Source organism: Notolepis coatsorum, assembly GCF_963971535.1.
Source record: "Notolepis coatsorum genome assembly, contig: SCAFFOLD_1811, whole genome shotgun sequence".
NCBI lineage: Eukaryota > Metazoa > Chordata > Actinopteri > Aulopiformes > Paralepididae > Notolepis > Notolepis coatsorum.
In genome coordinates this window covers 15,917-30,000 of record NW_028171546.1, presented here as the reverse complement: position 1 = coordinate 30,000, position 14,084 = coordinate 15,917, and the positions used below count along the sequence as shown (strand labels likewise).

General features: G+C 50.9%; 1 pseudogene across 1 annotated transcript in view; it reads left to right on the top strand.

The window, feature by feature from the left end:
- The window catches only part of LOC311248236 (2-oxoglutarate dehydrogenase-like, mitochondrial), a 35,888-nt pseudogene that overhangs the window by 5,894 nt on the left and 15,910 nt on the right, over window positions 1-14,084 (top strand). The window contains exons 2-3 of the transcript in view: window positions 1-51; window positions 6,799-6,889. The exon at window positions 1-51 is cut by the window's left edge and continues 96 nt beyond it. The product of the transcript in view is annotated as a 2-oxoglutarate dehydrogenase-like, mitochondrial (transcript). The remainder of the gene's footprint in view (window positions 52-6,798; window positions 6,890-14,084) is intronic.

Here is a 14,084-nt window from a genome sequence, read left to right as displayed (position 1 = left end):
CAAGTCCAGCGCTGCGGGCATCGACAGCATCGTCATGGGCATGCCTCACCGGTACTGATCGCCCCATTGGCCCCTTTTCCCTGTCCGTCACGTCAGCTGACCAGTTCGGTCGTGACAGCAGTGGTGGAAAGTGTTATTATTATTATTATTATTATTATTATTATTATTATTATTATTATTATTATTATTATTATTATTATTATTATTATTATTATTATTATTATTATTATTATTATTATTATTATTATTATTATTTTAATCAAGTACTGTACTTAACCCTTTCACTACCACACTACAGAAGGTTAACTCTTTCACTACCACACTACAGAAGGTTATATATCGTATAGCATCGCGTCCCGCTCTGAGCCTTACGAGATACTCATATCTCCTGTGATACCTAATGTATCTCCCACGAACAAAAACACATGCACCCCACCTGTATGGGGCCCCGCCCCTTATGGTGGCCACCGCCCATATAACCATGACCCTGGTCATGAAACACCCTTCCTCTATTTTCGTCCCAGCGTGTTGGATGCGTGCACCATACGAGCTAGCGGAATGAAAAGATTAAGGAAGATTAATAATGTTGGAAGCTTACCGGAGGTTGCTGGCCCCTGGCATCTTCGACGCATGTTTTCGGCGACACGACGGGCCTGTGATGTTCCTCGTTTGATGACTGCACATCGAGGTTCAGCTGTACAAGGCTGGCTGTCGGGCCAGCTTGTACTCAGGTAGGCCCTGTGTCTTCAGGCATGGGTATTAGTGTTAGTAATGCTGGTTTGTGTTGTTCACACAACCTTGTTGTGTGTTGGCGCCAGGGGCAAGATGGTTTGGTGAACGTTCTCTGCAGGGAACGGTTTCCAAGCTGTCTTGGGCGTGCTGCTAAAACATCTAAAGCTATGCTAACATGCTATCGCTACTGCCGCATGCTATCACTACTGCTAATTGCTATGCTGTTTTAATGTCTCCGCCGTGAGATGTTGTCACTCTCCCGCCTCTTGCCCGGTTCATCAATGAAGGTCAGTCGGTAGCTGTTGTGGGGTTTTGAGTTCTATTTACCTTTTTCGGGTAAATGGGTTGACAACGGGGTAGGTCGTGGCTAGGTTCTAGCCAGGTATTACCTTGTGTTCCGGCGGGGTTTGTTGAACGGTGTTCCCATCTGGGTTGGCGTCGGGTAGTGGGGCTATGGGTCCAGCCGACATGGTAAACATGTTGCGTGTCTGTGCACAGGCAATTGTTGTCTTGGGTTCCACATTGCCTGGCGTTAGGCTGCAGTAGTATAAGGGCAGGGCCGCTTGGGAGAAATGTGAGGCCCTGTGCGTTTTTAGACGCGAGGCCCCCCATCTCCTGGGGCGGCCCTGTGTAGGGGGCTATTGTTTCATTTTGTCACTCTGCTATGAGAAGGTCTGTCTTGCTACAGCTTTCTCTCCTCTCAAACCATTCATACTGACGGTCAATCGGTATACTGGGGGAGTAGTGCGGGGGGGGGGCTTTGTTTACCTTTTTTGGTAAATGGGCTAAACTAGGGCTGGTGTTCTGTTGTGAATATTTTGAATGAAGACGGGTCTGGTCCGTCTCCCCTTAAACTTTGTGTGTATGGGTTTGCTCATTCTACAGTTTTTGTGGTTTAGCTCTTTTATTCATTTAACCTTTTCATGGTCCACACCACAGTGGAGGGTGCTGTTTGCAATCACCACTGGTGCTCCATGTTAACGTCAGTCCTTTGTTTTTGATATATTGAAACAATGCCCCGCCCGGCCGACACCATGGGTCGGCCTGGCGAGTGGCTGGTGGGCTGTTAAGGCTTGTACCGCCACGGTATGGAATTGGCAACGATTAGAACTGTGTTCGAATTGGTGTTTTTTCTATTACAGAAATGGTGTCTGGTGGAGGGGCCTTGAGGGCCGGCCGACGTCGACACATCGCGCACGGTGTTGGTAAACCACTCCGTCGAGGATGTTGACGTTATTAGCTTTGACCCAGCCGCAAGCTATAACCGCTCAGGGTTCCCCTCTCCGCAGGGGATTTTGGTCTTCTGCTGGAGCGCGGGCGGTATTGTCCTAGGCCCTACACCGCCTCACACCGCGCAGCCAGAAGAAGAGAGAGCACGGCCTCGTCAGCGGCGATGACGGGGCCCTCGACAGGCGGCCATGTTTCCCCCGCCAGTGGTGCCCTGGTTGGAGAATCGACAGGGTATCGCGAGGCCGACAGTCTTGGCGGCCGAGGGATCGGCCATTTTGGGTGATTTCGGTGTTGGTAAACCACTCCGTCGTCATTTTGCCGCGAGCAGCCCGCTCCCCGTTCAATCCTCTCTCTGGTATCCCCAGAAGCGGGGCTCTGAGCGTTCTCCTTTGGCTGCGGGCCGCGAACCTTCATTGAAGCGTATGCGGCCCCATTCTTCGCTTCTCATGGAGACAGGGGCTGACACCCAGTTGATGGCTGAGCCTGGGTCTGTCCGTGAGAATGTTGTGCTGTCAAGCGGCTCCCACACCTTGAACTGTGTTGGTTGAGCCTGGTGTTACGTCTGTCAACTTAAGTGTTGTCAGCAGGGGGGCTCGAAACCTTTTGAGGCACACAGTGCGGGCTTCCCCGGCCTCGCCTTCGCCAGGCCAGGTATCATGTTGGTGCTCCCACTCCTGGAATATTGGCAAGTGGTCGCAGCTCACATGGTTTGGGGTGGTAGTGATATCACTGCAGGGCTACGGTGTGTAGGAACCCATGGGGGCCTTACACCTTGCATGTCCGGCTGCAGAACGACTCCTTCAGCATGTTCTGGAGGGGTGTTCAGTGGGGGGGCTTTTTTGATCGGAAGCCCCCCGTATCAGACAGGCCCTTTTTCTGTCGGGGTTCCCCCTTGGGTGCGATTGCCTCGTGGGTGGTGTCAGGGTCAGGTGTTCCGACACGGAACACGCTCCTCGCACGATTCCAGGGTTGTCTTCGCACAGCGGGGGGGACCGGGCCAACTATCTACAGTTCCTGGCGGACCTGCGCCACGTGACGGCGGGTGCGTTGGGAGTGTCGTCACATATGACTACGGCAGTACCATATGTCGAGGTAGATGGAGAGAATGGTGAGGCGGGGACTTGTGTTTACACAACCCCACCCGTTTTCAGGTTTGGTACAGACCCTGTTGTCGGGGTCTCCAGCAGGGACAGCTCTGGTCGACGAGATCCAATCTCTGTGGACGAAGCAAGCCATCGTCGTGGCGTTCTCCTCCCGGTGTTCTCTGCCCGAGAAGTCGGGAGGGAGGGGTGTAAGACCCAGGCTGGACCTGTCCCATGGGAAGGTTCAGCATTTTTTGGATCGTCTCCTACCTGTTGAACACTGTCAGGTGGGGGTCTGGTTCTCCTCCATGGACCTGTAGGATGCGTATGCGCATCCCCGATCTTCCATCCTAGGGCTTACCTACGCTTCCTTTGCAGGGTTAGCGTATGAGTACCAGAGGCTGCCGTTCGGTTTTCTCTGGCTCCCCGCATCTTCACCAAGTGCGTGGAGGCCGCACTGGGGCCTCTGCGTCATCCGGGGTTACGGAGTGTTCTGCCCTGATGACGTTCTGGTCCTTCGCGGTCAAGGTGGATCGTCAGGTCTCGTACCAGGCAGGTCTCTACCAGCCTGGGGTTGCTGTACACTGGATGTAGAGTATTCCTCTTCCCAGTCAACGGTTGGAGGGCTATGGGCGTCCATCTCGGAGCGTGTTGTCAACACGCTCGGGAGGTTCCGTCCTAGGACGGTTACGGCGCTGTCTCACGTCGCGTTTTCACCGACGCCTCCCTCGCTGGTGATGCGTCGGGCCAACGCAGTAGGGGGCAGCTGGCAAACCATGCTGCCCGGTCTGCGCTACGTTCAATGTGTTGGTGTTGAAAGCGGTCCTTCTGGTCCACAAATGGTGTTGATCAGGACGGACGATACGACGTCAGTGTCGTGTATCGACAGACAGGGAGGAGTACGCTCCCCCTGTCTGCACCAGGCGGCGGGCGGCTGGCTATGGGCGTCCTCCATCTGCGCGGCCTAAGGGCTCCCCACATCCCCGGCAGGGAGAATGTGGGTGCAGGTGTACTGTCGCGGGGCGGCCCTCATCCTGACGGGTGAGGATTGCGTCTGGACATGGCCAGGCAGGTCTGGGACCGATGCCGTGCCGCCAGGGATTCTTCCCCATACATCTGTTAGGTCAGTTGTTGGGACGGGTACGTTGAGGGGCGCAGGTTCTTGATCCTGATGGTGTTACCATCTGGACTGCACATGCTCCCTCCACTGTCGCGCTTACGCGGGCAGATGACGTATGTTCCAAGTGTGGTGTAAGGCGGGGGGCCTGGACTCAGTCTCCTGCCCCCTGGTTGCTGTCCTTAGTTACCTCCAGTCTCTCCTTGATAGACTGTCGGCTTCGACGGTGAGGGTATATGCAGCAGCTATATCCTCCTATCATGAGGGGTTTGAGGGGATGTCTTGTTCAGCCACCCTCTTGTGAAGCGTTTCCTGCTTGGCGCTCGACGCGTTAAGCCGGTGCAACGCTCCTTGGCTCCGACTTGGGATCTTCAATTGGTCCTCGGTCGGTTGTCCTTGGCCCCGTTTGAGCCGCTCGAGCGGGCGCCGTTGGGACAGCTGTCCTTCAGGACCGCGTTCCTTCTGGCTGTCACTTCCGCTAAACGCGTAGGTGAGCTCTGTGCTCTCTCGGTACATCCAGAGTGCCTGTCTTTTCAGACCGATTGCGGTGTCACTCTGCGACCTAATCCTGCTTTCGTGCCTGAGAATATCCGGAGTTCCTTCCGCTCCCGGGATATTGTGGTTCAGGCGTTTCGTCCTCCTCCTCACACTGGTGAGTTAGATGCGGGCCTTCACCTGTCATGTCCAGTCCGTGCTTGGGGATTTACCTCAGCCGTACTCAGGATTTCAGGGTTACCGACCAGCTTTTTGTCTGTTACGGTGGGGCTCGTGCTGGTAAGGCACTGTCGGAGCAGCGCCTGTCCCATTGGTTGTGCGAGGGTGTTACCCTCTGCTACACGCTGGCTGGGCAGGATCCCCCTGGGGGCGTCAGGGCGCACTCCACTCGTGGGGTGGCTGCCTCTGCCGCTCTCCTGGGTGGGGCCTCGGTGGAGGCCATCTGTGCTGCAGCTTCATGGTCCTCCCCGGGCTCCTTTGTAAGGTTTTTTCCTCATGGACATGACCGGGGGTTCTGTCTCCCAGGCGGTTCTGGGGTCTGTGGCCTTTCCTGCTTCCCGTCCTTTGGTCGGGTAGCAGGAGTGTATGGGTATGGGCCGCAGTGTGTTGAGTCACACGTGGTTCCGCCTGTACGGTGTGTTCAAGGGGTTCTGGCTCCCTCTTGTTCGCATTCAGGTGGAGTTGACTGCGCCCCCCCTTCGTTAGGAAGGATGGGGTGACAGGGCTCCCCGCACCCCTTGATGTGGGCTTACGGGTCCTCAGGGGGTACATCTGTCGGGTCTCGCGCCCGCTCTTCCCCATTATCTCGTAAGGCTCAGAGCGGGACGCGATGCTATACGATATATAACGATAGGTTATGTAGATAACCTAGTTATATTAGTATAGGCTAAGCGTCCCGCTCTGCGCGCCCTGAGTTCCCTCTTGAGGGATCTTTTCCTGGGACGGGTTTTGGCGAGGAAGGGTGTTTCATGACCAGGGTCATGGTTATATGGGCGGTGGCCACCATAAGGGGCGGGGCCCCATACAGGTGGGGTGCATGTGTTTTTGTTCGTGGGAGATACATTAGGTATCACAGGAGATATGAGTATCTCGTAAGGCTCAGAGCGGGACGCTTAGCCTATACTAATATAACTAGGTTATCTACATAACCTATCGTTAACCCTTTCACTACCACACTATAGGAGGTTAACCTTTCACTACCACTCTACAGACGGTTAACCATCTGTAGTGTGGTAGTGAAAAGGTTAACATTCTGTAGTGTGGTTGTGAAAGTGTTAACCCTTTGTCGTGTGGCAGTGAAAGGGTTAACCTTCTGTATTGTCGCCATGAAAGGGTTAACCATTTAGTAGTGTGGTAGTGAAAGGGTTAACCTTCTGTAGTGTGGTAGTGAAAGGGTTAACCCTTTAGTAGTGTGGTAGTGAAAGCATTAACCTTCTGTAGTGTGGTAGTGAAAGGGTTAACCCTTTAGTAGTGTGGCAGTGAAAGCGTTAACCTTCTGTAGTGTGGTAGTGAAAGGGTTAACCCTTTAGTAGTGTGGCAGTGAAAGCATTAACCTTCTGTAGTGTGGTAGTGAAAGTGTTAACCCTTTGTCGTGTGGCAGTGAAAGAGTTAACCTTTTGTATTGTCACAGTGAAAGGGTTAACCCTTTAGTGGTGTGGTAGTGAAAGGGTTAAGTATAATTTTGAGGTACTTGTACTTTACGCGAGTATTTACATTTTAGGGAACTTGGTACTTTTTAGTCCACTACATTTCAAACGACATATTGTACTTTTTATTCCACTACATTTCAAACGACATATTGTACTTTTTATTCCACTACATTTATCTGAACTAGAATCAGCTACTAGTTACTTTGAAGAAAATCATTTTGCATAGAAAACATGGCAAGAAGATTATGTACTTTCAAATTTGAAGCCTGTCTCAAATTTACTTAAGCCTGTCTCTACTTTTACTTAAGAAGTATTTTGAATGGAGGATTTTGAATGGAGGACTTTTACCAGAGTACTATTTTATCCGGGTATTTCTACTTTTACTTAAAGGAATTGTGTACTTCTTCCACCACTGTGTGACGGTATGGATGCCCTTTTGACCTCTGACCTCTGTGGTGGTGGTGCAGCACTGATTGTGAACTCTCTCCACCAGGGGGCGACTGAACGTCTTGGCCAACGTCATCCGCAAGGAGCTGGATCAGATCTTCTGCCAGTTTGACCCCAAGTTAGAGGCAACCGATGAGGTACGAGTCTGGAAATACCTTAACCTGTCCACTAGGGGTGTTAACAAGTCTTCATAATGCTCAATTTAAAGCCTTAACACTTTGAGTGCCGGGACCCGTCTTTAGACGTCTTTGCTGGCCATGCTAAAGTTGCCGGAGGACGCGTTACGTCGTCCTTATATCAATATTTCAAAAATCTGCGATCGGATTCATATGTCCCCTCCGCTGGCCTGAGATCCACCAGCAGGACCCACTGAGCTCTCTGGCGGTTCAGGAGCGCCATCTGGTGGCCGATCGGCGCAATCGCCAAACAGGATGTTGAATAGAGGTTGTCATGACGACCGTAGTACTTCCGGGCGCTCGCTATAGTTCATGGGACTCTGGCTCGTCACGCTACACGGTGATCGATTGGCAATAACTCGATAAACAACATGATTTGGACGTATATACCATTATACAAGCTGGAGATGGACCGGGTAAAAATATATCCCATAATGATAAAATTTCGACTCGACGATGATCGCCCAACGGCGCGCGGAGACTGGGGTGAGTTTCAGCGTGTAACGTTACCGTCTTCGATACTAACTGCTATTATCAACATTTGACCCACATTAGATGATTGGTATAACGCTGCCCACGGAATTATAAACACCCCCTCGCCCATCCGGTCAATATCAGATGACGTGTAGTAACTTCTAGAAGTACGTCTAGTTGGAATTTTTTATATCGCGCTGATTGCCATCAAACTGTATTTCATCATCAATATAATGCATTTGGGGCTATATATCACGTTCTGGAGAAAGCTGCAGAAAGAGATGAAAACATACTTATACATTAGACCATACTTTACTATGAATATGTGAATGAAAAAGTTTAACGTTGCTACACAATGAACAATACATATAGGACTTTGAATGGGCCCTAATAATGGCAATGTAGCAATAGAATTTAAAAAGTTATAGCCCTGCAAAGAAGGGGACTTTCTCCATAGACAAATAGCGCTGGCAATCTATGGTATATCATGAATTTAACCTTAGGCAGCCAAAGTGTTAAAAGGTACTTAAAAAGTCTTACATTTCATTTGCACAGGTATTACATGTTTTTGTGTTCAAGTCGTAGCTTTTTCCGGTGCTACCCGGAGCTCGGTGCGTCTGGCGAGAGCTTGTGTGGAAAGCGTGATAATTTAAATTGGCGCGTGCAGCCAGTGCAGCCAGTGCAGCCAGTGCAGCCGCCAGTTCAGTGTCGCTGTGTGTTTTATCTCTGCTAGCATGGTCGTGAAATTGGTTTTACATTTGGCTCTAAGTGGTATTAAAAAGTAGGGCTGTACCGAATGCAATTTTTTAACATTCGAAGCTTCTATTTGAAGTATGAAGTATTCGAACGAAGCTTCGAATGTCTGTCGTCATATTTTATGACATAATCCACACAAAAAAATTCATATTTAAATTAAATTAAATATTTATATTTAAAAAAAAATGTATCCTCAAACTAAATCCTCAATTTGAATAAAGTGATTAATCTGATTAAATTAGTCTTTTATTTTTATTAAATCAACTTTCTTTAACACATCCACCGCCGGAAACGCTTTAAAACGTTATTGCCCGCCATGCTTTGACCGCCAGACCACGCTGTACAGCGATATTGAGATCAATATTTAATCTTTTCGCCATGGCATTCAGAATTCATATATACACCTCCGGAGCTGCAGCTGGTCCCTACGGCTCAATACAACGACGGGTCAATACCGCCGCCTGGTGGATGGGTGGGCGAGTTACACTGGTAAACAGGATATGGCTGCTGTGCGTCGATTAAATTCAACTGGCCGTCAGATATTGTCGCAAGGCTCCCGACAGACACTATGTACATAATGGATCGCTTTATAAACGTAATAATCGATATGATTTCGGCGTTTATTGCGACATACAAACCGGAAATGGACCTAGGCGATCGACGTCCTATACCTGGGATCTTTCACCGCCAGTCTCATTGACGCACGGTAAGAGGACACTAACGTTATTTTCATCCCAATTGTTTATTCATTTCACTGCAAACCGATCTGATCAATATATCACCCATACTACATAAAGCATTTACTGACGATCACGGAATTATAAACGACCCCCCCCCCCTTTCATCCGTGCATGATGATGCATAACGTATAGGATCATATACAGTTGAATTTTTTAATATAGCGTGTATCGGGAATAAACGGCAATTGATAATGTATATATGCGTTTATGCCTATAACTCACGTTCTATGAATTACTGCAGAAAACGATAAAAACATACTTATATTCTAGAAGGTATTTTTGTATGAATCTATGAATGAAAAAGTATAACGTTCCTACATCCTGAACGATAGATAATCGATGTTGAATGGGCCATAGTAATGTCAATTTAGCAATACAATTTAAAAAGTTATAGCCCTGCAAAGAAGGTGAACATCTCCATAGACTTACAGTGGCAGACTGGCTATATTGATGGATAGAACGTTAGGTTATGACTATAACCAAGTTCTGTTAGTTAGGGGCGATGCTTGGCATCGCTACTGCACTATCTCGCGTACGTGCACGCGTACTGAATAAACCACAAATGTACCTCTAATACCAGTATTAGTCTGACCACACCCCTCATCAGCTTACCTTCATAAGCAGGTGTGTGGTCACCTGCTCTCCTCCTTCCCAAGCTTTCACCACAAGGTGAGGACAAGGGCTGCAGCGGCGTCCGATGCCAAGCATCGCCCCTAACTAACAGAACTTGGTTATAGTCATAACCTAACGTTCTGTATCGTTAGTGGCTTAGCTTGGCATCGCTACTGCACAAGGGAGGCCAAGCGGAGCCACTTGGCTGACAAATACACCCCGCTGACAGCCCCCCAAAACCATCAGAACAGGGAGGGCCGAGCCCCCCCGACCCCCCCTAATGGAGGGTAGCCCCCCTATTAGGGACGTCACGGGAGGGCGACGGACCCGACCGTGCGAAGAGGCACTCAAGCAACTCAACGCACAGGGTGAGCAGACCGTGGCTTGACCCCACGACTACACACACGCACAACCCGCATGCCACCCGGGAACGAACGGAGGAACAACCTCGTTACTGCCCCCAGAATCACGGGGTCAAGGGCAAACCCAACCCCGTGGCAAGGCCGTAGCAGCGGAGCACGAAGGAAGACCCAGACCCACCAAAAGGACTGGACTCCCTGGAATGGGGGCCCGGAGAAGTCCATGATGCCAGCATCAAGACCCCACCAGGTGGGCACGTAGTGCCCCGCCCCCCACATCGCCAGCGTATTCGGACAAAGGCCCCTCAGTTACTGCACCTGGTATTCCCAGGCGGAACCAACCAGGCCAGAACCTGCCCAGCCTCCGAGATCGGACGAGACCGGGCGTGTTCAGGTCGGTATGGCCGTAAGCCGAGCGGGGCCCCGTCCCCCCAATAGTACACCGCCTGGCACACTGACCCTGCAGAATAGGCAGTCAGCATGGCCGTAAGCACACAAAAAAGGTTAACCAACGGAAGCAGGCAGCGCACCGGGGAAAAACCAGGCAACAGGCTGTTAACCCTAGCCTGGAGACTGCGGACGAGACAGGCGCCAGAGGGGACAGCTGAACACAGCCGCCCCGGCGGAAGGAGCGTAAGCTGGCGGTGTTGCATGACCAAGCCTCCATTTAACAACCCCCACCCAGGGGGGTCGAGGCAGAGAAGGCTGACACGATTGGCAGACGTCATGAACGTGCAGGGGCACCCTCAAACGGTGAACCCGGGAGTTGACACTGCTCCAACACACCAGGGAATCAACCACCTCGGTGTTACCCAATGCGGTGGTTGTTCCTATAACCCCTCAAGAAAAAACTCCAAAACACACCTGCGGGTATACACCGGCTATACCGCAGTACAAGTGTTTCAGTTTCCAAAAAGGGTTAACCCAGGCCTACGGGTCGCAAACATCACTTCGGACCGGGCCTGGCGGTATGGGAAGCACAGGGTCACCAGAGGAGGTCAAAAAACCACCCCCACAGGCCCCTCTTCGCCATGCGTGAGAGAGGAGCGAAAAATAATGGAGAACCAGCCCCTAAGCACACCGTACCTGGTATTCCCCGGCGGTCTCCCAACCAAGTACTAACCAGGACCAACCTGTGTAGCGGCCGAGATCCGACGAGATCGAGCGCGTACAGAATGGCATGGCTGTAAGCCATGACGACAGTGCTGAGTAAAAACATACCCAACCAGGGTCTCCATAGCGCTTAACCCTGTGACACCCAGACCGACCTGGCATTTTTCCCCCTGAAAAAAGCCCAAGTCCCTCAGGGTACCAGAACAGCAGATCTGCATCCCCGGCGGACAACGGGTTCAACTGATCTGGACCAGCGTGACCAGAACCAGTCCCGTGCCCTAACCACGCCGACATGCCTACTCCAGGAGAAGGGCAGATATGCGTGTTGATCTTAACATGAAAAGAAGGCGCCACCCAGACGTCGGGACGAACCGCGCCTGGTGGCCCACCCCAAGGGCGTGAGACCCCACTACATATGTTCAGATCCATCCCGTCATCATCCCCCAGACATGAACGAGAATCCGTCGACAACCCACCCAGGTCATGGGATGTGGTCGCCGGAAGAGGAAAAACCCCCATCTCAGTTGCTTTATAAAAACGCTGTTTCAACCACAAGCAACTAAGGCGTGCCAGTCAATCGCCTGTTTACAGCGAGCTAGCACTATACGTGCGTCGGGACACACCCCCATCAATGAACAGGCTATTTAGACCTGTCATTGAATCCCCAAGGCGCCCAGGGGAACGACAAGAGGGGTGTGACACTCCCTAACTCCAACACTTCTGGAATAGAAAGAAGGAAGCATCAACAGTATGTATCCCAGTCTACACAGCCGGGGTAAAAAATGTTCACATTTTTACATCCCACCACCCTCCCATAGGAAAGAGACGGGGATCCCCAGAGAGACTTCCCACGCGAGCTGTACAGATTGAAAAGAATATATTGCACCTTGAGCCATGTAAAAAACTGGTTTTAGGGCCTCCGGGGAAGAGGCACCGAACCCATACACACTCAATAAACGAATTGAATCGAATATACATACAATAGAAAAGGACCCTTCTAGAGGGTCCACTCACTTTGACAATCTGAGGAGGAAGGCTCTGTACTCTGATGGAGGCTTCCTCACATGGAAGAAGGAGTCCGAACTCACAGAAGGCCTGAGTAGGCGCTTGGTGAGGAGGAGCCCTGACCACCCCCCCTGAAAACAGATCCATCACATGGACCTGAACAGCACACGGAAGTCCTACCAACAGAGACGCGCACGGTGACGTACTCTATGGCGGGGGAATTCCTGCGGTGCACACGCCCAATATACCAGGCCGTGGGACCAGGAACTCCCTCCCCCCCCCCCCCCCCCCCCCCCCGTAACGTGCCGAACCGCCACGTGACGGGAACCTTGAAGGACAGGGGGTGTACCCCTGACCGACAGAACAACGGGGAGAGGAAAGGTTACCAGTTCACCCCTTTACGACCCCACACCCATGATACGACGTAACGACAAAAAGAGAATATGACACAGTCATAGTCAGCTCTATGAAGCGTTTCACAGCTCCACACAGCGCACGAGCTAACCTGCTATCTGATTTTTACTAAGGAAAAACACAGAATAGAGAGGGCTCTAAGAACCCCGGTCCAACATACACATGTGCTTCTGTGGCCAGTACAACCCAGTTGTAGGTCACATGACACACACAACCCATCATCACCTACAAAAAATGGCAAAAACACTCAACAGAGGAACGCCGTTTTTTTCACAATGAGAGAATACATCATTCTTGATTAGTATCGACCACAGGCCTTGCTAAGCACACATGACAGCAACCAAACCAATTTCCCTTTAGGAAATAAGTTTCTCCAGCAGATTTAGCACAACCTCAGCAATCAAGCTGAGAGTTACATCGTATCCCTACCACACAAAAGACACAATTAATGCACAACATGTCTGATAGGAGGTGATAAAGTCCCCAGGGAACCGGGGGGGGAAACACAATCCTCCTATTTTACCCTCAATACGGCCAGTTAAAACAGGAAAACCTGTTAATGTGTGAACTCACTGTTCATTGTCATTACAGTCTGAGAAAAAACATTCTTTTACTCACTCGTCACCAAGCATAGCTTCATAGGTTAGTTGCCTTAGTAGTGAGTACACGGTACACATAAACACCATGATGTTTCTCACACAACAACCAGATCAATACATCACGATCTGCACGGAGAAGCTACTGCCAGTGACAAAAACAGCTCACACACAACCCGCAACGTATCTCAAATGCATTGCAACAACACACGTTTTGGGAAAAAACACCGCTATTCACAATACATTTAGCAAGGTAAAACCAGAAGACGTGTTATGAGGTCTGGCCAACCCCGTACCTGCCCGGAACGCAGATCAGCGAAGTGCAGTCACAAGCCACCGTAGAACACAGCCGTCCCGTGTTGTTCGATCCGGGCAGCGTCGCCGCTCCACCAGTCGCTACAGTCCTCTTTGTTGACGCAATCCCCGTCTAGGCTCAGGCAGGGTCGACGAACATCCCCTGTCAAGGATGACGTCGTGGTCAAGAGTGTAAAACATGTTAAAATCAAAGCACGTTCAACAGAATAGCATCAAGCTAACGGCTGCTCCAACCGTTCGGGTGCTATTGCTTCCGCTCGCGAGACGCCGATCTACGACGCACGCGATCAGGAGCGAGCTCCCGGCGGCGCGCGAGAAGCCAAGCTACCCCGCGCCAGGCCACCGACCGGCTAACCGTAAGCTATGAACATGTAAACAATGACATAACACTCACCCAGACAGGCCGCCGTTCTGAACCCTCCTCACTTTGTAAGAGAAAAGAGAAAACAAGACGTCAACACCGCTTCACAACGGAGACATTACCACGTCCGGCGGAATCAGCACAGTACCAACTGGCCTGTATAGCTGACTTTGAACATGAATCTGCCGCTATCGCACATTACATGCACATATCCCCTCGTGAAGGAATACTCTCATTTGGATATGAAAGATGGGGTCTTAACACGGTGACAGAGAGAATCCACTCGTCCAGAACACACAGGGATCACCAGTGTCAATGGTCGCGGCCCACTAGTTAAAACTATAATGGTCGCCAGACCAAGGCCTTCTGTCACCTAGACGGCTAAACAAAGGACCCTAGCCTGGGGCCGGT